Below are 24,695 nucleotides of genomic sequence, written 5' to 3' on the forward strand. Positions count from 1 at the left end.
AAAGCCAGGTGCAGGGAAAACTGTGGGAAGGGAAGGCAAAGGTAACCATGAAATGAATTGTGTTTGGTGTAGTAAGCGCACCAGTTGGAACTTCTAGGCACAGAGGGCTTACAAGGTTGGGACATATGCAAGCAGGGATAAATCTTCCTGCATACGTATCTACATGTGCATTTGTTTAATCATATTAGTTTAAACAAACACAGTAAACATACTCATGCAAGTGGCATTAAGATTCTGCAATGCAGTTTTGACGAAAATCAATGGCAGAAACTTTGCTAGTAACTATATATAACATAAATCCAGTGCATTTAACCAATGAGAGTGAAATTCACCCCATGCACAAGGCCTCATCTAAGTACCACAAATGCCTTCCTTTGAGAGTTTAAGTGGGATTTAAGAGGCACATAGGCCTTGTACTGGCCTCTGCAGAGGGTTTAATTCAATCCAGAAGAAACTGTTAGCTTTGGAACTATTTGATTTTGACTGAAGTTAGTAAAGCACGTTTGTAAACTTCACAATCTAGAATAATTTTCATTTGTGTTAAGTTTTTTTTTTTTTCTTCTTCAAGGACCTTCTGCCAAAAAATAAATTAGGACAAAGACAATTATGAGATGATCCCAGTTTTCAAACAAATTACATATGTAGTTAAAAGGTATCCTTTTTCATTCTGAAGTTTGCCATTTATGTATTGTAAAGTGTTAATAATTACGTGGAAAAACAGTAAATACCATGCCAATTTTCACTTGAAGGAATTGAGAGCTGAGCTACATGTTTAAAACTAGAACAATTTATGAATGTGTCTTTTTATATGCTGCAGAGTCTGTCTTGGAAACTTTACAAAAATTATGCCATCTGGTTATCCATTTGCTCATTATCTGCCACACAGTGAAGGAGAGGGGGAAGGAGGAAGAAATAGTTTGTTAGGCATCACTAGATTCAAACTAAATCAAAAGTGCAATTTGTTTGATCTAGTGTAGTACGGTGTCTTCTGGGATTGATTATAGTCAAAGGTACATAGTACTACATTCCCAGAGTATATTTCATATCAAAGAATTTTCATTTTGCTCTTTGAATATAATATGAAGATAACAGATAAAGCCCTTGTGTTACTCCCTAAATCCTTCAAACCAATATTTATAAAATCTGAAAGCAGGAGAGCAAACGAAGTTGCCTCTAAATTAATTTACACACATAATAAACCCTATAGTCTAGATAGACTAGCACTATTTGGAAGATTTAAGAAATGTATTTTAAATGTAGATATATAGTGTTGTTTGTAATGTAAATATATTTATTTTTTCTTAATTCACATTTCCATGAGAACTAGAGAACAATTGCACTATAATATATTATCCATTACCACACAAGACAATTGATTGGCTGATATGATAGGTCAGATCCTGAGTGAGTGTAAATCAGCATAGTTCCATTTACACTTATGTATCTATGCCAGTTTACACAAGCTGAGGATCAGGCTTGGCATCATTAATGTATGATATTGATTTTATTTTAAAATCTTCTAATGTTGAGTTCTTATTAAAGTCAATGGGATTTTCACATGAGAAGGGTTTCCAGACTTGGACTATCAGATCAAAATAGTTAAAAATGGTATTAAAGTTTGTTACAGCCACATGTTTGTCTATAATCAGTAGGTGAATGAGTTCTTGCACCATTGTGCTACCTTTCAGTCAGTCAGGGAATAGCTTGGAGAGGGCCTCATGGATTGAGTAATACTGCAACAGTTGATTGCACCATTATAGTGCTCTGCCAGGAGGAAGAAAGGGGCTCAAGCAGGCAAAAAAATATCTGCCTGCAAAGGGGGCCAGGGAACCCCACAGCAACAAGGTGATCAGGGAGCCCTCTCCACTGTGACAACTGAATGGCAAGAGTCTCACACTCCTCTCCATCCATAAACACTTCCCAAAACACACACAGCCATTTATTTTCATTCTTTATACTACCTACTTCAAAATCAGCAACAGAGAAGGTGAAACACATGACAGACGTGTAGTTACATTGCTTAATGCACTACTAGAAGGCACTCAGGTACTACAATGATGACCACAATATAAGAACCTATATAGAATAGAATAATCAGAGGTGGATTAAGATTTATTGGGTCCCTGGACATAAAGAATATTTGGGTCCCCCATGGCCCATTGGAAACATGAATGTATCAGAATGCATTAATACGAAGCCTCCATTCAATGTTTATACACTGCATTAATAATAAAGCAAATCATATCCCAGTTCATTATGCCTAAATTAACTGGTCATTTTTTCCACATATAAAATTTACATGGCTAGATATTATCCATACCATTACATAAAGGTCTTCACTGCTAATCTGGACAACACTGCTGTTACAAGACACAGTCGTGCACAGGTCAACAAGTAGTTCTTTTATTTCCCCCAATTTTCTTAAACCTGACCATTATACGTTTTTTCCACCTATTGAAGCTGTTACATTCCAGTTTTTCTCCCGTGGAAGCAAAGATATCTGAAAGACAACAGTCACGGTTCCAGAAAGTAATTTAATTAAAAGAAATAATCCTAACCTGAAGTAAAATTACCCTATTATTAAGAACTTTAAATTTCAGCCAATGGTGAGAACTGGATTAAAACAAAGTTTGGAACTGAACACATACTGAAAGTATCTGATGTGTGCCAACGTGACTCTTTTGGCTTTCCACCAAAGGCAATTCATGTCAAACCATGACAAAGTTGACATTTTAGCAATTAGGTTTTAGGACTATTTCAGCTGATCAGAAACTAGCTTTTATGTGTACATTAAATTACACTTTTAAAAATAGGCCAGAGCACACAACAGGATGTTCGGTCATTACTAAGCCAATACGAATATAGTTTTTCCAATAATACTGCAGAGAGAGAACATTCATCATACCATTATACCAATGCCTCATCATCAGTGTAATGGAGAGGGAAAGAGTCAGGGGAACTGAAGGTCCTCACAAGATAAATTTCTCCCACTTCTATAACTGTCTGGTTTGTCCTTTATGTTTTATCCCCCAATTAGGCTTGGCTTTGGCATTCACATTGCAAAAGACGACCATTAGCTCATGACAACAGTTGATTTCATTGACCATCTTTGTTAAGTAAATTTGGGTGGGCCACAATTCATTTGTGAAATTCATAGCTGAGTGAAGCTGGAAGCTGTGACCCAGGGTAAAAAGTGCCACATCAGTCCATGTTGGGTGAGGGGGGAAAATACACACAAAGATCTTAAATGTATAGGCTGGGGTAAATAGCACTACAGTCTTTCATTGAATGCTAAGGTGGGAAAACTATACTATGGAAGGCCTCGTATCAGCTGAGCAGGCAGCTACATAATGCCTTATCCAATGCACATGGCAAGAATCCACACTAAGATTCCAGGGTTGTGAACCATGTGCACAGGGAAATGGGATCCACATAGGGGTGCCGGTGAGGATAGGGGCTACATCATGACATATAAGGATGGGGTAAATAATGTTGCGTCCAAAAGCCTTGGAACTATGGCCCTGAACAAAGCCTCTCACCATATATTTTGCAATCACCAAAAAACACAGGGAAAAAAAAACTGGAAGAGGAGGGGAGAGAATAAGTCTCACTTAGGAGAGATAAGTGATTGAACATTGAGAGGCAAAGAAGAGGCGATAGGGGCTCCCACTGTGTGTGGGGAGGAGGGAAAGGGGGTTGAGGGTTTCCATGTTTTCCCCCTTGAGCAGGACAGCAGAGTCCTTCCCCCCTGGGCTCATAAGAACATAAGAACGGCCATATTGGGACAGATCTAGCCCAGTATCCTGTCTTCTGAGGTGGCCAATACCAGGTGCCCCAGAGGGAATGAACAGGTAATCATCAAGTGATCCACTCCCTGTCACTCATTCCCAGCTTCTGGCTAACAAAGGCTAGGGACACCATCCAAGCTCCCCATGTGCTTGTGGGTGTTGCATTTCCCCTGGGGCTGCACCATAGGTTGAGGTGGCATGGATTCCCTTTGCTCCCCTGGCTGCAGGGAGCTCCCCATCTCCCCCTTACCATCTATGTTCTCCCAGTTGCTCATGTGTTACAGGTTGCAGCCTGTGTCCTTGCAGCCCAGATCAGGCTCAAGACAGTAGGACTCCAGCTGGGAGTGGGCATTCCTGTATAGCTTGGGGATGGAGGAGATGCAGCAGGAAGTGGTGTTCCCCGTCTTCCTTCACTGCCTAGTTCCAGCTGCCCGGTCAGGCACAGGAGAATGCAGGGGAGCCCATCACCAGTGGTGGCGAGAAACCATGGGCAGCAGCAAAGAAAACAACAAGCAGCAGAGGAAGAGGCAGAGACTGCTGCCGCTCCCTCCAGCTGTGCTCACTGACTGATCCCTGAACTGACTCATGCAAGATGACTTGCTCCAAGCACATACAGCAGAGCAGAGGGCGCAGCAGCTAAATCATCCTGCCCTAGCACCATGCGATTTTTCTGGGAGCCCCTAAATTGGCTGAGGCCCCTGAGCATGGGCTCAGATTAATCCGCCACTGAGAATAATCCTTTACAGTGGAGAATCCGGCAACAAATCTTTTGGGAAGAGTATCTATTGCTCATGTAGTCGAATTTCAAAGAACTATACTCCCCCATGCAAAAAATGTGTTTTTTCCCCCTCCAGTTGATATCGCTAAGTTTATTCTATTTTTAGTCACTTTCTTATATTGTGCCCATCACAATAGTATCTGGTGTGACAAAGTGGCAGTGATTGCTAACTATACTGTACCCAAATTAAATCAAATAGTTAGCATATACAGCTGACCACATAAACCATCATGTGTGGACATTATTTCATACAACTACTTATAAGCGAGTACCAGTGGAGTAGAGGTGGTTGAAAATTTTCAAACAAAAAAATGAACATACCTAAATACAAAATTTTCACCATTTTTTCAGTCAAATCTACCAGTGGACTAACAAATGGATAACAATTACCAAAAGACTGACTTGCTCAAGTGAGTTTATGTCCTTTTGTGTCTGTTTCCCATCTGTAAAATGGGGATAATATTTGACTGCCTATATCAGACCGGTGTTGTGACTGTCAACTAATTAATATCTTTACAGTTCTTTGAACATATAAAAGCACTCTGAGAAGTAATTTTTAAGAACTAATATGAAAAGTAAATGGGAAGTATTTTTCATCAGTGTTCTCCCCCATTTTTTCACATTTCACAACATCTGAAGATTCAAGTTCGTTTTATTTATTTTCTAACACTGCTTGCTTCATTTCTCTCTTAACTGTGGATTAACTTTGATGAGTTGTTTACTCCATCTCTATCTCCTGTTGGATTCTAAGTGCTCTCTTTTCTTTATAACAATCTTTGCTCTTTAGGAAGCACTGATACTCCATTGGGGAAATGTTATCTCTGAGTTTGTTGGTATTGAAAGGTCAAGCCTCACACCTTGAATGCAAAACCCAGTTGATATTGATTAATGGCTGTGTGTACGGGACTGAGGAGGGGAGCACAATATCAACTTGTTGCCATTTACATTCAAAGGCAGCAGAAACAACCATTGTCCAAAGTCACCCAACACTTAGTTAGAATTAGAGCAACTTGAAAATTTTTCTATGCAACAGCTGTGTGTTGAAAAATGCAGTTTTATCTAAATCAAAACATTGTGCTGGAACATATTGATTTTGACAGTTTTCTATGGGAAAAATTGAAATAAATCATTTTTACTTTCTCATTTTGATCATGCTGAAGTATTTCATTTTGATTCCTTTAGTATACTATTATATATTATAATGTTTTAACATGATCAAAATGACATATTTCCATAGTTCCAAATTGATTGGGGGCGGGGGGATTTTCATTTTAATCTATTTGTTCTGATTTGTAACGTCAACAATTTTTGAAATGGCAGACCTTCATGTGGAATGGAAATTCAGGTTTCCATCCACTCTAGTCAGTGTATAACATATTAATAAATGCAAGTATTTTAAACCAAAACCAATGCCTTTAAAAAGAGACAGCTTCTTCTACAGCCATTTTTTTTCACCTAAAACACTACTTCCTGCATTTCTTTCCACCTTCTGAGATACATGCAGCCTTTTAATATTCCCCAGTGTGGTAATGAAGTCCTCTTCCTCTGACCGATTTAGTTAAGAGTCCCAGTTCTGCTTCCTTTCCACACCTGCTGAGATAATATGGTGCCAAGGAGATGGCAGGATGAGTTTTGGGATTCCCCCATTGGAACTGTGAAGGCCCTGTGCATGTGATTATTGTAACTCCTGCTTCTTCCCCAGACACCAACCCCAAAACACACCCACAGGACATAGACCCTCTACCTGGCATCCCCTTCTGAGAGCTATAACCCACTGTCCAACAGCTGAACCCCTCTGAATGCAGTAGTGAACCTTCAGAACACCTAGTATTTAACCACAATCCTCCTGCTTCAGTGCATGGCTTGTGGGCTGCAACATCCTGGGTTGCTTCTCCCTTGTAGATTGGAGGAAAGTGGCCATTGAGCACAACAGTTGCTGCCCTTTTAAAACCTTCAGTGCCCTTTGTCAGGTGACACCTGTGCCAGCTTCTTCATATGAGCACAACCCTCTGCCACATGACAGCTGCTCTCGCTGCTAAACCATCGCTTCTGTGCAGGGTATGTACTATTAAGTCCTTCAGGAAGTGTAGAGATATGCAGTCTTTGGATTTCCTGTGACATATTTCCTGCTGGGGGCAACCACAACAAAGCCCAGGACAGGGTATCTGAAGGCTGCAACTATACAGATTAATGGGAATGTTGTTATCTCAGTTCTGTTCATAATAAAGAGTTTATCTTGACACTGGTCTCTGCTGGTCAATAAGATATGACATGGCACCAGAAGCGGAAGAGACAGCGTGCTGGAAGACCCAGTGAGGTAACATTATGATGGCTGCTACAGAGCCTGTGAAATTGCATGCAACTCCTCACCAGCCCCGAGAATCAAAGGGAATGCTAAAAATCCTTGGAAAGGATCAAACATCGATCTGAACTGTATATGAAAGCTATAGGGGCAAATAAACTGGAGGATGAACAAAGGATTGCTCTGCTTTTAACAGGCACAAAAGCCCTAGATATATATAAAGCATTCCATAAAGATGGTGGTGTGAAAAGAGAGGAAAGCTTTGAAGAAATAATGAAAATGTTTGAGAATCACTGTATCTCTAGAAAAACATTATTTTTGAAAGATCTGTGTTCAGGATGACAGCATAGAATGAAGGGAAAACAGTAGAGGAGTTTGTCACAGACTCAAAACTAACAGAGTCAATCTCATTAAAAAACACTAATTAAAGACCAGATTATCCTGGGATGTAACAATAAAAAGTTCATGACTGGTTACTAAGAGAGATGGATCTGACTCTAGAAAGAGCAATACACATATTCCAAGAAGCAGAAAAACAAACAGACAAATAAAAAGCCTACAGCGAGGCACAGACCATATGACTGAGAACCATAGCTAAATCAGCAAGGGAAACGTTCACAGAAGTTAAATTAGCAAAGGGCAGAAAAATAGAAAGCGTGAAACAATGCCTGTGATGTGGCAACCAGCATGAGTATTGGAAATGCCTAGCATTCAGGAAAATATGTAGAAACTGTAATAAGCCCAACCATTATGCTAAAATATGCCAAGAAAGCAGGAAAGTGCATGTATTATGTGCAAAAAATGAATTCCTCAAGGGAAGAGGAAGAGCTGTTCTTAAGCACAAAAATGAAGGAGGCCAAAAACTCAAAAAAAAGGCTAATTAAAAATGTGCACAATGGCACTTTTGTAACACACAAGATAGACAGTGGGGCACAAGTAAATGCATTCACAGAAACTGAGGTGTAAGGAGCACATACAAATGGGCAACTTAAAAATATTTGTGAAAGACTATAAAGCAGGAATAATTCCAGAGTGGGGTGAGTGCACACTGACACTAAAAAACACAGGGAAAATAATAAAACATGAATTTTTGGTGGTAAACAGGGGCAAGCAACCAGTCTTGGCAAACACCTAGTGTGAGAAGCCTGGTCTTGTTAAGAGGACGTATAGCATAGAGAAACAGAAGGACACCCTTTAACTAGATATGAAAGTTCCAATAGCATCATATGAAGATGTATTCACAGGAAATGGGTGCCTCCCAGTAACATATAAAGTAGAGATAAGAGAAGATGCAGAATCTGTGGTACATTCTACATGAAAAGTTCTACAAGCCTTAAGAAAGAGGCTAGGAAAAGAGCTTCAAAACTTCACAGGAAATGGATGTATCATTTGGAGACTAGAAGAACAGATTGGCTTCCACCTCCACTTGCCCACAAGTATGAACTGTGATCTGAGCTATCAGATTCCACAAATTAGGTGCATCTGCAGGAAGTTGGCAGATCCCCCTGTATACAGAATCCAAGATCTATATTTACAACACATCATTTGACTGATATTGATTCCTATGACTACCTTTTGGAATATGTTCAGCTCAAGCAGTATTTCACCCTACAGTGAGCTGGATGCTAAGGGTCTAGCAGGCATGAAAGCATACATTGATGACATAATAATTTGTCAGCAGTGCCATTAAATATCAAGAACTGAGGAGAGTAATGGAAATTATGAGAGCTGATAACCTTAAATCGAATAAGGTCAATGTCAATTTCAGACAGTGGAAGTAACATACTTGGAGAGAGACTGACCAAAAGAACCTTGTCTGATGAATCAAAGATTCAGGCAATACTGAACATGTTAAGAAAAGTGAAGAATGAGCTGATGTACAAGGTGAAAACAATTCACAAACGGATCCTGTTACTGACCATGAAATTGAACAGTCTGTTGCAAAGAATTGCCTAATGAGGGTGTGGAATGCAGCAGGTTGCGAAGAGTGCTGAAATGCCCTAAGGAGCCTGATCAATTCATGTCCAGACTGCTTTAAAACAACTTAAGTGTTGCTAAGTCAATGGTAGTATTTATTAAATTAAACTAACAAACTGCAACAATGTTTCAGTTCAGCAAAGAGATCTACAAAAAAGGGAAGATGTGCTATAGAGTAAGTCCTTCAGGAAGTGTAGAAATGCCACACTTCCTTACATGCTGTAGGCAGTCTTTGGTTTCCCTGATATATTCTGCTGTGGGTGACACAAAACAGCCCAGTACAGGGAAGTCACATGTTGCAGTTACACTGAGCCATAGAAAGTTTGTTACCTCCATAGTTTTATTCATAATAAAGGGTTTATCTTGACACCCATCTGCTCATAAGATACTACAGAGCAAATATTTTGGTTAGAGTGAACAATTTCCAGTGATCGGACACTTAAAGTCTGAGACCCTCATTGTCAGTTCTGAATCTAAGTGCCTTCATTCCAACATGGAGGCAAACAAGCAACAGAGAAATCAAAAAGCTGCAGATTCAAAATGGAGTTTGCAACCCGACAGATACATAAAATTCACAATTCATATATTGTATAGACAGATTCCCACATCATCACAATGTGTATTTTGCTTTTGCTGTTCCTTTTTTTAATCCCTTGTCCTGTGTACCAGCTGGGAACGGATCCTGTTTTCATTAGGGTGGCTTGCCTTAAGATACTGACAAAGTAGGTAAGGTAATATCTTTCATTGGACCAGCTCAAAAGCTTGTCTCTCTCACTAACAGAAGCTGGTCCAATAAAAGATATTACCTCACCCACCTTGTCTCTCTAATATATTTGGACTGATACAACTACAGCAATACATGCCCTAAGAAGTTCCAGGCTTTATCCTGAACACTGTCTGGATTCCACCTGGCTGCATGTTTGGGCTAGTTGCTTCTTTTCTGTCCAGTTGTAACATTTTCTGTTTTAGTTTTCATTACCTTGCTAACATACCTTTAGATAAACATCCTAGAAAAGGATTAAACAAACAAACATGCTAAATTCTTCTGTAGGTCAGTGTACTAAGTATTTGCTAATACTGCACAATAAGACAACGTTAAAACACAAAATCTATAGAGGTCTTAATTAGACAAACAAAGTGATGCATTATGCTGGAGACAGGCTGATAAAGGATTGAAACACAACCTACCTTTAGCAGGCTGAATTTAAACTAGCTGTTTTGACCTGTGCCCTGATACATTTGGATGGAATAACCTGAGGGATTTGCCCTCAGGCAAATGTCCCCTGATGAGAAATCTAGCTGGAGAACTGGGAGGTATTGCTCCTAAGGTATCAGTTGTTGGAGACTCTTGTTGCCTCTGACTCTCTAGGTATCTTGTAATCTTGCTCTTATAGTAGAAGGGGGCAAACTAAGGCCCGTGGGACCATCCTGCCCAGCCCCTGAGCTCCTGGCTGGGGGGGCTCGCCCCGGCCCCTCCCCAGCAGCCTCAGCGCACTGCACCACCAGCGCTCTGGCCCACTGCTCCTGCCGCACAGCGCAGCAGGCTCCAGTATGGTAAGGGGGTGGGGAGCAGGAGATCCCAGGGGCAGTCAGGGGACCGGGAGCGGGTGGTCAGGGATCAAGGAGCCGGGGGGGGGGGAGGGTTGGGGATTCTGAGGGGGGTGGGAAGTGGGAAGGCTTGGAACAGGGCAGGGCCCAGGCTGTTTGGGGGGCACAGCCTTCCCTACCCGGCCCTCCATACAGTTGGACAACTCTGATGTGGCCCTCAGGCCAAAAAGTTTGCCCACCCGTCTTATAGTATCAGCAACTACTTAACAGCTACAGCTGGGCACATATTTTTGTATCAAAACTTTTTTTGGCAAAATATGCCGAGTTAGTGACACTGAAACATTTAATCAATCTGTGTTGATTTTGCTGAATTGTTTTGGTTGAAATAAACTTGAAAAAAATCTGAAAAACAGTCAAAAACTGTGGTTTTGTTTTCAGAATGAAATGTATGATTTTTTTTTTATTTTAAATGACTTTTCATTGTGAAATTCCTTTTAAATATATTTTAAAATGGTTACAATTAAACTTTTTTGAAAAAAGATTTCCATGCACCAAAATTTTTGAAAAACTTCATTTTTGGTTCAACCCCAATTTAAAAATAAAAGATGAAGAACGGCCAGAGAACTAAAATTCCATTATTCACTCAGCTCTGTTGACAACCATGTTACCAGTTCTCAGGGAAGGAACATGTAAGGCAGGTACCGTGTATCTAAAAATACAACATATTAGAATGTTTGACATTCTCTGTAATTTTGGTGGTGTTTGACTATTCTGTATTTTCCTCTTTACCCTAATAATGATGCTGTACCAGCAGTGCAGTACTTTTTTATTATTATTATTTTAAGGTGCAGGGATGTGACAATAAAATATAGATAAGTAAATAAAGCAATGGTCTGTCTGAACTTATTTGGTCTAAACTTTGGGGCATTTATACATTGTAATGAGAAACAATTGGGTGGATGTTTTGCTGGGTAATTCCACTTTTCGGTTCATTGAAGGGACAAGGTGAAAACACAGGAGGTGTTCTGAACAACGTGATGGATGCCTTCTCATTCCATCCTGATAAAAACCACTATCTGCCATTTACCCAGGTAGAGTCTCAGGAAGAACATTTTACACATGGAAAACTTTAATCACACCTAAAGCACTATAAATGGCAATATCATAAATGCAAAAAAAAAACCACCTTTACAAATGGCTCTTAATAATCCTTTGAAGTAACAAAGTTGTATTTTATTTCAGTACTCGCCTTCCTCCTAATGTATTTCCATCCCAGCTCTTGATCACCGCAGAAACTATCCAAAAAGGAAAATGATACAGAATCATAGAAATGTAGGGCTGGAAGATAACTCAAAAGGTCATCTAGTCCCATCTATCGTGCTGTGGAAGGACCATGTAAATCTAGACCATCCCTGACTATAAATGGTTTTCAACAACATGAGAATATTCTTAGGGAACTGGACTGGGGGTTTATGTTTAAAGTTACATTTTTGTCTATATTGTGGGAATTTTGTTAATGTGGACCAGATTTGTGCACAAATTCCTCACATGGAGCAGCTGGTATAATACATAGAATGAAATCCTGCCCCTTGAAATCAGTGCCTTCAGGGGCATTAGTATTGACTACAATGAGGCTAGGATTTCATCCATAGACTTGCTGGGCTAAATTCTGTTTGGAACACTTTCAGAAGCAAAATTCCCACTGAAATCAGTGTGTATTTTGTCTGAGGAAGAACTGGGAGTCAGATAGTTCTCCTCCATTTGTATTTGTGAAGGGGAGGAAAAGCCATTGGTAATGGGTGAGAAGTGTGGAAGGAAGAAATGTGTAGCATACTGCCCCTCACTCAAGCCCTTGGAAGACTCTTCAGGACTACTACATACTTAGGTGTCTCTGGTGGAAATGTCAGGGCAGGAGTGTGTTCACCCATTCTACATGGCATGGTCTCTTCTTAAAGTTGCAGAAATACAATCAAAGGGGCTAGTGGAATGATATTAGGTGCAGCTTGATGTGCTATCTCATGCCAATAAGGGATGCAGGATTACATCCAGACTGTCAGGTTACAGAAATGATGATAGGCTAGGTCTATCTACAGATCCTCCATAATCATAGTATGTGAGCACCTCGCAAAGACAAATTTCAAGACCAGAGGACTGGGAAACAAACAAGAAAAATAATGTAAAAATTACAGACAATGCCTCAGTTAAATACAACCAATGAGAGTAAAACACTTGAAAACACACCTGACAGCAAAAAATTGGGGCTGTTAACAGTTTTGATGTTGGCTGCTTAAAAAGACACAAATCCTAAGCAATATATTATACAGATTAAACAAAGAAAATAGTCAGTGACAGTAAAAGCAAAGATTGCCATGAATATATAATAGAAAGTTGCATTTCATTAAGTGTTAGAATATACAGACGTTTGAACAATTCACTAGTCATCACATAAATACTTGACTCTCAAAATTCCTTCACTAACAATGCCTCGGCATCCATAATTAAAGAGCTGAAAAGAATGTGCAGCATCAAGTGCACCACCATTCAGCAATTTCAGTATCAGATTTGATAAACCCCTCTTAAATGACTTTCTAATAGAGAAAAAGCTTATAAGAGAAAGCTGTCAAAGGAATAATTCTGCCTATCACAAGTCTATACATACCTCAAATTCATACTGAAGAAAATTTAACTAAAGGCTTGGAAAAAATATGCTTTTAACTACCTGTATTTTTCAGTGTAGAGTTTGATTTCTTAAGCATATTTGATTTAATATTAATACAGTATGTTTTACTAGGAGATTTATTTAACATTGTAAGAAATTGATTGGTCCACTATCTACCAGATAGTACACGAAGTACCTGATATAAAAGACAATGTATCTAATTCAATAAGGCATAGTTTAATTCCACAAATTTTTGCTCTTTTCTAATAAAGATGTACTTTATTTCATCATACAACATAACAATTTCAGTTTAAACTTTATTAGGTCCACTGCAGTGTGCATTAACTATCAAGTAAATCTGGTTGAATAAGGAAAGAAAACTGGTTTTCAAATGTATTAGTGAATATACCAGTTGACTTCAATGCACTGTTCTTCATGGGCCATACCTGTAATTATTCATGAAAGTTTGAACAGCTGGAATGAACTCCAATTAGCAATGGAAAGAACTCCAATTAGTTGTGCTCCAAACCTGGTGGGATGCATGATTAACTAATTACCCCCTGGTCAGAGGAGGTAGAGTTAGGCTGTATAAGCAGACTAAGGGGGCTCAGCTGGGGAGATATTACAGAAGAGATAGGTCTCACTGGCAAAGAGAAGCTCTGAGACCAGATAGGTAACAATAACAATATAGAAAAAGGTGTGAGTTCCTTGGGAGAAGCCCTGAAGTAGAGGCAACAAGGAACTATACTGAAGCCTGAGAGGAAAATCCTGAAAGCCAGAAGGGCTATTAGTTTGAAGGTTTATTTGGACTTTTTATTTCATCTTGTTGATGCTCCTCAGAAGGGGTGTAGAATTTATATAACTTAGCTGGAAGGCTAAGTCATTGAACACTGAGATGGAGAGTCAAGAGAAGATGCAGGCTGAGAAAGGCCCATTGCATTGTGGGAGATCCTGATAGTGGGTTTCCAGAGTTGAGAACCCCTTGCAATGCCAGATCCAGGAACAAGGGGGCATGCTAAGAGTGAGGATGCATGCTCACAGGAGACTTTTGCTAAAGAAACATTTTCTTAAACAACGAGGATGCTGTTTGTAAGGCAGGGGGCTAACATAGACCCATACACCAAAGAATATTGACCAGCCACAGGATTTCATTCCCTTTTCTTCAGGGCTATGGTTTAAGTTCCTCAGGAGAAATAAACTGTTTAAGGTAAGTTTAACATGCTAATTATGTCCTTTCTCCCTGACTCAGGGTCATCTTTGGGAGCCTACCTACTCCTTCAAGCTCTTAAACTCCTTCCTAGCCTGCTCCCTACAGCATTGCACACTACAGACCACATACCTGGGAACTGCATATGAACTTCCCTTGATCCAGGAACTCCTGCAGGAGTCTGCGTACTCCCCACATAGCTTCCTTTGCAGCCAACCTTCTGTTTTTTTGTGAGAACCTGGTGATCTTCCAGATACCACCTGGCATCACAGCATAAGCTGGAGGACAACTGATTAGTCACGTTTGGAGACTAAGCCCAACTCCCTTAAAGGCCACAACTACCCTCTAACTGTTCCTCTAGTTAGAGGAATTTCATATAAGCTAGAATTTTTTTTTTTTTAAATTACTGTTGAATGGGAATTTCCCATCAGAATGATTTTCTGACAGAAAATGCAGTTGTTTTGAAATTTTCCTGAAGGAAACTTGAAATTGTGCATTTCCTGAAAATTTGATTTTCCATTGGAAAAATCAAAATGGACATTTCATTTCTAGTCACTACAGCCTTGAATTAGAATATTTTCTTTTGTTGTACTTTTAAGTCATTTTAAGAGAACGCTATATTGCATTTCCCTATTGATATACTCTCTTATGGGAATTGTAATTTGGGCTCCCATTGCCAGACTCCCTCGAGAACTATGTCTCCAATAATGCAATGTGGATTTTCCTCTGACCAAGTGGTGGCGTGCTCATCTGAGTCACATGACTCTGGGTGCATCATGGGAGCTGTTGTTCAGCCCGAGGAGCTTGGTGTATAGGAGATAAAGGGGGCATCAGGCTGCTGAATTACAGCTCCTATGAGATAATGTGACACATTGGGGAAAAATACAACTGAATGGGAACTGACACGAAGTAAAGCATTCTGAGCCAATTCAGCAAACCAAAATGAAACCTATGGATTAGGGAAATGATCACAATTTTTGAAAAAAAATATTTTGATACTTCCAAATTAAAACCTCTTGGAATTTCCCTCCCACAAAAAAAAAAAAAAACACCTCTTAAATTTCTTGTTGACTTCTACAGATGAAGTATGAGAATTTCCCATGGGATGGAAACTCTGAATTTTCCTCATCTCTATTTTTAATTATTTCTGAGGTATACCCTTGTTTGTATTAGTCAGCAAAGTTTATATTGATTTAGTGATAGTCTGTGGATTCATTCTGAATGTTATTTCTCATTGCTTCAATAAGTATTCCGTCTTGCTAACTTTTATATAGAAACGTTTTGCTTCACGTATGGTGTAATTTAAAGAATCTTATTGTAAAATACAAATCACTTTTCATTGTGGTAAAGATCTAACTTTGGTTTTATTTGGGAGACTCTCTGTATTCTGAATCTTAATTTGATTATATTCATTTGGTATTCCTTTAATGCTCATTCTAGGAGAAGATGTTGATGTGACAATTATCTTTTAAAATGTTGTTTCAGGATATCATGTATTTAAGACTTTGGGAATCAAAGGGAGTTGCATTAGTACTATTATATATATATTTTTTTAAATCTGTGTATTCTTGTATGAGAATTTTAAATTACTGGGTTTTGAACAGATATCTGGGAATCCTTCATTTATGCGTGTGTTATGGTTATATATAAGTAGTGAAGGGGTTATTTCACCGGTCCAGAAATACGTTGATATATGATGTGATAATATAGGTCTCGTAAGTGAGTTGTGCATTCATCCATAAATAACATGGAAATTAAAAACTATGTAATTTACAATGAGACTAGTGAATATGCAGGCTCTCCTCCAGCAAAGTAGTTAAGCACACACTTAAAGTTAAGCATAAGCTTAACAGCTTTCCTGCTCTGGGGCTTTAAGCATCACCAACCATCAATAATCTGGGAACAGACAAGAAAGAAGAGAACTGTCAGAGAACTGTTCCTTGAGAACAGGAACGCTATCTCTGTTGGTGTGCAGAGGCACTTTAATTAGGGATTCAAATTTGTATTAAAGTGCCCACAATAAATCAGGCCTGTTGGATGTGAGTTTAAATGAGATTGGATTAACATGACACGTTTAAGGTGCTGTTCTGGGGGGTAAATATCAATTGATTATATTTATCCTGGTTTTGTATACATATGGAGCCCCAAACACCTTCCAAATGCTTCTAACCGCTTAGAGAAACCATATGCCAAATTCTTCTCTCACGTATATAGGTACAAATTCTATCGTAGTCTCAGAAAAATGACACAAAAAATGGCCCTCATTCTATACTGCAAAAAAGAATTACCTCTCATCACTGAAAAGCACAAATGAATACAATTTCACTGTGGTGAAATGTCAGAAACAGTTCAGAGCAGGTTAAAAAAAAAGGAAATAAATGATATATAAATAGATATAGGATGAATTTAGGGTTAGCAGAAAGTAATTATCCAAGTTAGATTTTTGACTATGTAAATAAACCTATTTTTACAAAAACTGCTATGAGATTTTAGATGCCGATGAGTGGTCTGAATCCTGATGTTACATGTAATGTGAAAGATGACAACTCTGGCAGGCCAGTGTCTTCCTATAACTGTTGGTGTATGTTGTGACTTAAGCCCTGCACACTAGAACAGAATGTCACTTACTGAATCACAAACACCAGCTGGTTCCCATGATCCAATCATGATTATCATGTGAGACCTGATAGCAGTTTGAGATAATATAGCTTCCAGCTGTTAAGAATATTTGATTTTTCTAGCTTCTGGCATTTACTGAGTTTCTTCCAGTCTGTCTTCCGTTTGGCCCCTCTAACTGGCTTTTTCAAGAAATTATTTAAATGTAAACATTTTTCAGTTCACATAGTGCAAGAAATCACCATTCTGGATATCATGATGTTCTAAAGCCCTTAGATAAGCAGGTTAATATTGCTCCCCATAAAAATCCATTTTTATTCCCAAAATGTGACACAGGAAAAAGTACATATAATGGCAGAACATATTTTATCTTTCCCTGGAAGAACTGAATAAGTGACCCCACATCCCAGTGTTCAGGGTGTCCCAGCACTCATGACCAATGGCTCTGATGTGTCCAGCGATATTTTGGTTGGCTGGTCCTTCGAAGGACAGGCTGGTACTGCTGAAGAGTCAGATCCCAAACTCTTAGATGGAGCTGGCAGATGCCTGTCTTTATGTTTAGGAGATGGAGTTGCAAACAGAATGATGGATCCTTTTTATTTTGTGCTTTACCTTCCTGTTTGGGAGTCTTAAATGGTCTTGAGTCCTTAGGATCTTCATTGGAAAGGCTCTCCTGACCTGCATGGGGGCGTCTTATTTTAGGAACAAACCTAGGTTTCCTTGTAACCATGAGCATGTCCTTTGCTTTCATGAAAAGCTCTGGATAACGAGTCCTTAGACTTAGAAGCTGTAGGCTCCTCTCCCAAGATCATGCTCAGAGGGGTGCTCTCTGACCTAGAACAGAGTAAGGTCTAACAGCCTTCTCCACAAGTCTATCTCATTATTTTTATTGTCTGGTGCTCAGTTTCAGAATGCTTGGGTTTGGCAATACTGGGTTGACTAAGCTTCTAAACCTGCCATTGAATAAGAAATCTAAAAAAACGAAAGGACTTTGCCTTATGTATTTGGATGATATGCGATAAAACACACAACTGTTTGGAACATGAAGAAATCAATGTGCACAAAACAGCCACTAGTTTTCCTCCTCTTAAACCAAATGCTCCACATTCAAAATTATTTTCACTAATTACTTGTTAACTGGATGAATCATCGAAATGTAGGGCTAGAAAGGATCTTGAGAGATCATCAAGTCCAGGCCCCCCTCCCTTGCTGAGGCAGGTGTTTGTCTAACCTGTTCTTAAAAACCTCCAATAAGAGAATTCCAAAACCCCCCAGGGAAACCTATTCCAGAGCTGAACTACTCTTCAAAGTTTTTTTTCTCCCCCCTAATATCTAACCAAAATCTGTGAATAATGTCCATGTGATAGTTCGTTTTACTGTGCACAAGTTTTGTCACTCCTTGAGCAGGTTCTTATTACCTGAGTAGTGTCACTGAAATTAATGGATCTACTTAGCATGAATAAAGTTTGCAAAAGCTGGCCCACAATGATGAATATATTTGTTATTTCTTTCTAATATTGATTAGAAATGTTACATTGGTCTGTCTAGCATTGCTTAGTAATGTGACCTTATTTTTTTTCTCTTTAATATGTTTGGTTATTGAATAGAACTCATCGGGAATTTTCTGACAAAACTGGAACTGTTCAGGGGAAAAGGTCAATTCTGACTAATCTCCAGATTCTTTTTTTTTTTAAGTCCCATTTTGATATTTTTGCAACACATTTCAACTTTTTGTTCTGAAATTTTAGTTGATTTATTTTAAAGAGTTAGAAACACGGATCAGCAACCTTTAGCATGCGGCCCACCAGGATAAGCCCCCGGCGGGCCGTGGGCCAAAGGTTGCCGATCCCTGACTTAGAACAATTAAGAAGGTCAAAAGTGAAAAAAAAATCAGTTATAAAACAAAACATTGCAATTAACTTTGGGGGAGGGTATAACTGCTTCATTAAAATTATTCAGATTTTTACATGTTGTACCAATATGAGATGGGTAAACTGTCTCAAATCTTGAAAATTCTCACAAGTTTCTCACTTAGCTGCATTATTTATGATACTTTTTTTATTTTAAAAACATAACAGAAACAGACAGGGAAAAAAAATCCACTGCACTACCAGAAGTAAAATCATACTGAGCATTTCATAGGGGTGTGACAACAGCAGGGTGCTAGTAATGCAATGGTATTGTTGAGAAATCACAGAAGAGTTGGGGTACTTTAAATAAGCATGTGGAATATATATATTCTGAATTCATTGCTCCAACAAGAAGTCTCTCCTTCCTCGGTGTAAAGGAGCGTACTCACCCCTGCGGCACCTCCTGCTGGTCATTGGGAATTAGCTCTTTTCCAGCCTGGAGCACCCTCTGCAGGCCAATGATCCATACAGCTCTGGCCCCCCATGTCCCTCAGACCCCATGCCCCTTTCTCTGGGGTTCTGCCTCCTTGCAGTACCCCCATACTCTGCCTCTGGGTCTCCCCTTCCTGGGGAACCCCAACCCACTATCCACACTTTGCCTCAGTCTGGGTTACTGCCAGTCATCACCAAGCCCCCGCTCCCTGGGGCAGATTGCAGTGTAAAGAGCACTCATCATAGGCAAGGGGGTTTGGAGCTGTTGCCTTCCTCTGCCTCCCAGTACCTCTATGGGCCTTGGACCAGGCCCTACAGCCTGAGGAGTTGCCAGCCTGAAGCACCCCAGCTCAGCCTGCTCCTTCCCCAGCACTGCACCACACTCAATACCCTGGCAGGCAAGCCCTGCTCTCTCCCACCCTGGAGAAAGACTCCTTGGGCCGCTGGCTACAGCCTTTTTATACAGGCCAGCTGGGGCCTGATTGGGGAAGCAGCCGCAGCTGGGCCACACCCCAATCAGCCATCCCCAGCCACAGCCCTCTCCAGGGCTGCTTTTAACCCCTTCTAGTTTAGGAGCAGGGTAGCCACTCCGCTACACTCGGTATCTTTTAATTTTAAATGGCTACAGCCATTTCTGACACGGCCTACAAATTATTTTTTCACCATCACCAGATGCAATCCTGAGCCTCCAGCTACAATATTTCTATATCAATGGTGTTAATATTCTGCTACCAATGCAACTAAGAGAGGATATGCTTTTATTGATATTTCCCTTTGAAGTGATATCCTAAAGCTTTCATTTTATTAATGTAAGTCCCTGCTAAAACCTCTCCTATCCCTGGTCACATATGAGGCAATATAAACTATAAAGGCATTGTTACTCACAGACATCAATAGAAAACCGCCATTGCCTGCAGCCATACCTCCTCAGCTCTTATAACGTAAACGGAATGAGAATAGTTGGTAATTGGAAAGGAGACCTCCAAGAAAAAGCCAGGAGCTGCAGGTGGGTGGCTGATGGTCAATAAAGTACTTAAACTTAATCTGAACTTGCAGAGTATTTGAAAAACCTAGGAAATCTTATGTAAGGGGACTGTTGCCCCCTTACTAACATTCAGTGTGGTGTTTTGGCTGGCTAGCTCCCAGTACTAAAAGGGGAAGGGTCTATGGGAAATTAGGACCCTGAGACTGACAGCCCCCAGGAACAATGGGGAGAGGCCAATGCTCCAGGCCAGCCTGAATGACAGAGTGGGTAGGCTAATCAAGGAGTCAGGAGGTCTCATCCTCTATGTGAGCTGGATTTGCCTGGGTCAGAGTGGGGCTGAGCTAAGGAGAAAGCAGGGGCCCAAGCTGAGCTGTGCCAGACCCAGTGAGAGCAGACCCTGTCCTGGGAGCAGAGCTGCAGCCCCAAAGCCAGAGGCACAGCCCAGAGAGAGCAGACTTGCAGCAACCAGAGCCAGAGGGGCCAGAAAAACAGCCCAGGAAGCAGGTTAGTGCTGGGAGCAGAGTCACAGAAGCAGCCTGCAGAGCAGAGCTGTCCTGGGAGCAGAGCTGCAGCAACCAGAGCCAGAGCGGCCAAAGAAGCAGCCCAGGAAGCTGGAGGCAGAGCAGCAGTGCAGAGACAGAGTGGTGCAGCTGTGGCTGGAGCTGTTGTGGTAAGCAGCTGGGAAGACCGAGGGGGACCCTGGGCAGGAGGCCCAGCACAGGGAGACACCTCAGCCAGGGGGCTCTGCAGGCCAGGCTTGCATCATAACCCCGACAGGGTGGGGCGATACTCGGAAGAAGGGTCCTACCACTTAGAGCCTGAGAATGTGTGTACACCACCAGAGCAAGTGTCCAACCCACAGCATCCCTGTAGTACAGCCAGGGCCTGAGAAGGAGGCCTGGGACTTACAAGGAACAGACTGAACTGCCCGGACATTCCAGAGACACTGTTTGTGGTGTTCCCTGCCATGGAGCGCGTTGATGTGTTTCCTTGAACCTTTCTCATTTTTCCTTATTCTTTTTAAATGTAATTGTTGATTAAATAACTTGCATTTGCTTTAACTTGTATGTAATGGTCAGTGGGTCAGAGAAGTGCCCAGTGCAGACAGAGTACCCCAGAGTGGGGACACCCTAGCCCCTGTCCTAGGTGACCACAGCAGGGTTGGGGGTCGAACCCCCAGGAATCCTGGGCCCAGCCTTGTTGGGGTTATGATAATGATTCTGCCAAACAGGAGAGTGGAAGGGGAGCTCTCAAGGGCAGGGAGACCATTGGGTAAAGGAAGTGGGAGCCAGGACTCAGATCCTTTCGCTAGCCCATTTCACCGGGGTAGTGCAGAAGCCAGGAAAGTTTCCCACAAGAGCGGGACTATTCCCCCGCTTACACTTACAAGATTTTAAGGAGGCTGGGATACTACATATGCCGCAGTAGAGAAGGAAATGGTGGTTTCCCAGTAGATACATGGCCTAGAATGGAGGTTCACAGACAGGTGACAGAGGACTGTGACCCCTATGCCTCTCCCATATTGCTAAATGGCAGGTTGGGTCACAGGGAGAGTGTGATCCTATTATTGTGATCCTAAGGTATGAGAAACAGTAGGACCATTGGCTGTGTGGAGCAGTTGCTGTTGTTATGTAAGGATGTGGGAGTGTCTATAGAGACAAAGGTAGGGCTGAACTATAGGGGCGGAGGTTGTACTCAGCACCAGGTGCTGTTTGCTGTCGTATTAGAGCAATATAGGATTGAAATAAAGATACTTTAGTTGTTAACTACAAGATAACTGTGCCTTTAGAAGCCCCTCCCCCACCACAGTGGCTTAGCTAAATGTGTGCATGCAGGATTGAGAGCCCGCAATTGCTACGCTATTTTTCCACATCCAATACTCTGACTTCTAAAACATCAATGTATAAGTCTTAGCAATTCAGAAAGACTTAATGCACCATATAATACAAATGTAAAAATGAAAGAGGACAACATTTAGCCCTTTAAGAAACTCTTACTTATGGTACAGAACACTTACCCATGTGAATACTCCTGTTGGAGCCAATGGAATCAATATGACTACTCATGTGAGCAAGTACTTACCAATAGATGAAACTAAGAGTGATGCACCAGGATTGTCCATCACTTGCGGCCTATTTTGAGAACTTACATGGTGCACAGACTATGTGCAGGCCCTCTAATAGGAGTAAATTTCACCCTTGCAGGCACAGTATATTGTCAACAGTTGTGTGAGTGCTTAGTGTTCATCTGAGCTAAATTGCAATTCCACAGGAAACAGCATGATGTGGTTGTTAGTCTATCTTCTATGCCTATAAGAATATTAGCTATGTTCCCCTTGTAGTTCATAGCTTTTCCACAGATGTTGCATCATTTAATTCCTTTCCAGTATAACTGTATACAGAGTTTCACAAACAAATAAGGATTTAGGTTTTAAAATCACTGACAGCAATAAGCTATTTTGAGGTATTAAAGCAAGATGTAGGAGGTGGAAATACACCTTTCAGTATTTCTTTTGAAGGACATATTGTAGAGTAAACTAAAATAATCCCCTAGGAGATGGTAGTATATTAAAAAGTTTGATAATAGCGTATTTTTTTCAAGAGGAGATTAATGCATACCTACGTTGTTGAAGCATGTGCTCATTTAATATATTCATATTTTCACATTTGGCATAATGTTCAAACATGACTTTTAAACATCATGGGCCTGACTCCATGCCAATTAAATTCTAAGGGAGTCTTTCCACTGATTCCATGGGGTGTTGGATCTGGCCCAATGGGCCAAATACTGAAATTCTGTCTAAAAGAAAGACTGAGTAAAAAGCATGCATCGGCTTTATTTACCTTACTGGAAGACATCTGTGAAGTTCAACAACAGGAAAGAGGACAGGGCAGAGATCCAACAAGGCTGCAGTTAGTATCAGCACAGTGCAAAGGAGTGCAGATTTTTTTTTATTGTAGTTTATTTTTTAAATTTTCCTGTAAGAGAGAAAGTAGCAGTAGATCAGGTATAAGAACAAGGTACTGAAAACACTAAGGGTCCCATCCATCCAAACACTTTGCTCCCATCCATGTCTGCATGATCAGGGGAGCAGGGAGTCCTGCCTTTGAAGAATGTTTCCCCATCCCATTGTGGGAGGGACCATCTTCATGGTCTGCAGCACCATTTAAAACTGGATGTTAAGGGGTGAAGCAGAACTTGTGCAGGACCACTAATGCACAGACTGAGACCTTGACTTCTGATTTTAACAGCTATTTTATGCTCTTGTGTTCCATTTGCCACTTGTGTTCCTCTCCTAGCACATGCAACCCAGCTCCAAGTGTACACATTTATAGTTGCACTTTAAAGACCCAGTGCATCATATAAAAACAATTTTAAATATAGCCTTGAGAGACATTTGACCTTAACACATTTTGCCAGTGTGCAGTGGATGAAACCAAAAATTAGTTAACCTGCTTGTAATACATCTTGCTACTTGAGATGGGTAATCATTCAGGCCTGTGCTATCATAAATTTGGAAAGCAAGTCATATTGAACATCAAGATATATTTGTAATGTTATTGGTACCTTCTCCAACTGATACTTTAATGATTGAAACACCTATTCTAGCATCTTTAGTTAGTGGTAAACAAAAACTAACAGTGCAAATATTCCTCAGCGGTATTACAAAATCTTTCTGTCTCTTTTGCTAAAATGACTTTGAAACTCCAATCTTTAATCCTGAGCCTTAAATTTCTTTGCTTATGTCTATGTCAAGAGTTCTAAACCAAGATCATACTGAATCAAATGTATTTTGCAATATCTAAGCAGAGTGAATGTATCTTGTTTTGTAAGTGGATCACAACAGCAATATACATTGAAAAGGCTTCAATGGAGCCACAATTTCACTCATGATATTCAAATTTCAAGTCACTTGAAAAAAGAGAACACTATCTATTATGCTCATACCAGAATGCTCAAATTCCAGAAGTTTCCAAGTGCCAAATCAGTTGTTGTATGAATTCTTCAGTTCATTCATTTGGGTGAAATTAATATCTGTGAAGAGGGCCAGCACAATGTTCATGTAACATTGAATTTCCATTAAAGTTTTCCAGTCAAATCTTATTTTCTGGACCTAGACCTCCAAAGGATTTGGGGCAGATTTTCAAAGTTAGTTAGGTGCTTAAAGATGCAGCTTGGTAATTTACAAAAGTGCCTGAACAGGGTAGGCACATAACTCCATTTGACAGTCAACTGGAATGAGACACTTGGCCTGCTTAGTTGCTTTGGTAATCCCCACTTGACACCTATCGGCATCTTTAGGCACCTAAATGTCTTTGGAAATCTAGCTCTGGGTCCTCAAGTGTGGCATAGCCTATATGTAATCTGCATAAGAGATTTTCTCCATTAGGGGGCAATTTTATCTTTTGAAATGTGGTCAGAAGAAGCTAGGTACAATTTTCATGTATATGCAAGAAAGACATGATGAAATAACCATTTGCACCACCAGCCAA

The 24,695-nt window shown here is 40.4% G+C and overlaps 1 long non-coding RNA gene across 1 annotated transcript in view; it reads right to left on the bottom strand.

Annotated features, from left to right (window-relative positions):
- LOC125630956 (uncharacterized) overlaps window positions 1–23,151 on the bottom strand; it is a 66,290-nt gene extending 43,139 nt beyond the window's left edge. Inside the window, exon 1 of the long non-coding RNA XR_007354833.2 lies at window positions 23,046–23,151. This is a non-coding gene — a long non-coding RNA (uncharacterized LOC125630956). The remainder of the gene's footprint in view (window positions 1–23,045) is intronic.
- Window positions 23,152–24,695: the final 1,544 nt, after the last annotated feature.

This window comes from Caretta caretta, chromosome 2 (genome assembly GCF_965140235.1).
Source record: "Caretta caretta isolate rCarCar2 chromosome 2, rCarCar1.hap1, whole genome shotgun sequence".
Lineage (NCBI taxonomy): Eukaryota > Metazoa > Chordata > Testudines > Cheloniidae > Caretta > Caretta caretta.